Source organism: Tachyglossus aculeatus, chromosome 9 (genome assembly GCF_015852505.1).
Source record: "Tachyglossus aculeatus isolate mTacAcu1 chromosome 9, mTacAcu1.pri, whole genome shotgun sequence".
Lineage (NCBI taxonomy): Eukaryota > Metazoa > Chordata > Mammalia > Monotremata > Tachyglossidae > Tachyglossus > Tachyglossus aculeatus.
This window is the reverse complement of record NC_052074.1, coordinates 7,348,032-7,350,083: the sequence shown is the minus strand read 5'-3', so window position 1 is coordinate 7,350,083 and position 2,052 is coordinate 7,348,032. Positions and strand designations below refer to the sequence as shown.

General features: G+C 42.0%; 1 non-coding gene across 1 annotated transcript; it reads right to left on the bottom strand.

The window, feature by feature from the left end:
- Nucleotides 1–1,422: 1,422 nt before the first annotated feature.
- LOC119932723 lies at nucleotides 1,423–1,560 on the bottom strand. The gene has a single exon (XR_005452462.1). It is a non-coding gene; the product is annotated as a small nucleolar RNA SNORA7 (small nucleolar RNA).
- Nucleotides 1,561–2,052: the final 492 nt, after the last annotated feature.

The following is a 2,052-nucleotide window of genomic DNA, read 5'->3' as shown; positions in this document are numbered from 1 at the left end:
TATGAGTTCCCATTTTATTAATGAAAGGAAGGTAACACCTTATTGGACTCAGGTGAATTAAAATGCCTATTTGAAGAAGCAATCCTCCATAGGGGTCTTTAATAGAATTTGTGAATGGTTCTAGAGTAAGATAATTTAACCGTAAAAAGGTAATATTAATATTAACCTCTCTAGGTGCACAGACCTCAGTAATGGGACACTGAGACAAGGAAATGTTAACAGAATAGATTCAGACTTCATTTTTTCTGGAAAAGATGAACTGTTTGAAGCAAAGGATTGGGTAAACCCATTATTTGAACTGCTTATTCCTTACACACTTCTGCCTTTAGGATATCTTTCAAATAACAAAACGGATGGTCAACCCTTATTTTGCACACCGAAAATTAAACCCAAATTTTCTCCAAGCTCCGTTATGCCCTGCTAGAAAGACTTTGGGAACTCTTTTAAACCGCCTGGGGATTATTTAGTACGTGGCCTCAGAATTAAACAGCCCACTGTTGGGTAGGGACCATCTTTATATGTTGCCAACTTGTACTTCCCAAGCGTTTAGTACAGTGCTCTGCATACAGTAAGTGCTCAATAAATATGATTGATTGATTGATAGATGTAAAAATTTAAATCATTTTTTCGTGAATTACAAGGAGCAAATTCCCTTTCCCTTGTGGCCGGTTTACTAACAAGGAGTAACATTAGAGTCTGGGAGAAACAGGCTCGGTATTCTTTGATGGTCATCACGGGATATGGGAAGGTAATGAGATATAATGAAAGGTATGTACTTGGAAACTATTTTTCAAATTTTGTAGAGCTGTGCAACAGTTAACGATATTGGCTGAGGGCCTACTATGCAGAGCACTATACTGTGCATTTGGGAGAGAACAACAGAAGCAAGACCCTTTTCACTTGTTCCCAGAGAGCTTGCAATCTACTGGAATTCCAAACCGAGAGCCTGTCATTCTCAATCAACCATATTTATTGAGCGCTTACTGTGTGCAGAGCACTGTACTAAGCGTCATCCAACCTAAATCTCCCATTCTGTCATAGTCCTTCAGTTCTTTTTCTGGCTTCGACACAATACATAGATAAGCTCAGGTGTCACTTTGTTCTATGCTTAATGAAGGCCCAGGGTTGATTCATCTTTACCATTTGTTGAGGTCTACTGTAGACAGGGCAGTAAACTAAAGACTTGGAAGAATTAGTCTTGTCTTATGCTGTCGAGTAGTTCCAGACCCATAGCGACACCATGGACACAGCTCTCCCAGAACGCCCCGCTCTCCATCTGCAATAGTTCTGGTAGTGCATCCATAGAATTTTCTTGGTAAAAGTACAGAAGTGATTTACCATCGCCTCTTTCCGCACAGGAAACTCAAGTCTCCACCCTAGGCTCTCTCCCATGCTGCTGCTGCCCAGCATGGGTGTGTTTTGACTTGTAGCAGATTGACTTCCACTTGCTAGCCACTGCCCAAGCTAGGAATGGAACGGGTGGGCCCCTGCTTGACTCTCCCTCCCGTAGCCGAGACTGGTAGAATAACGGAAACTCTCCGGGTGTGACCCCGGGAGAGGACTGGGAAGAATACAACAAACTCAATCCCAAACCTAAGAGGTTTACAATTTAGCGGTTGGGATATACCCTTAAATAGCTTCCAGACTGGAGGAAGAAGCAAAGGAGCAAACTGGTGAATGCTTCAGTAACAGGGCATCAAAGTCACTAAGTATAGAAGAGTTACAGGTGGCAAATCGTATGCATGACATTCTGTCCTTGAAATCCAAGATGAACAGGTTGATCAATAACAGTGGATTTATTCAGGCAGCAAGAAGTAGCCAAGGTGGTTTTCACCACAGATATTACCCCAAGATAAAGTTCAAGTAGAATGAAGCGATTTATACCTAACCCCTTTGCCCTACAAAAGTCTGCCGTCCTGGAAGCCGTGGATAAATGGCGTGATGGGCCAACTTTCAATGGTTTGAATCGCTGTGGCTCAAGAATGGATAAACAAATGAACTCATCTCACATTTTCTTGCTTCTAAAGCCCAATTTGACTACTTTAAGTCATG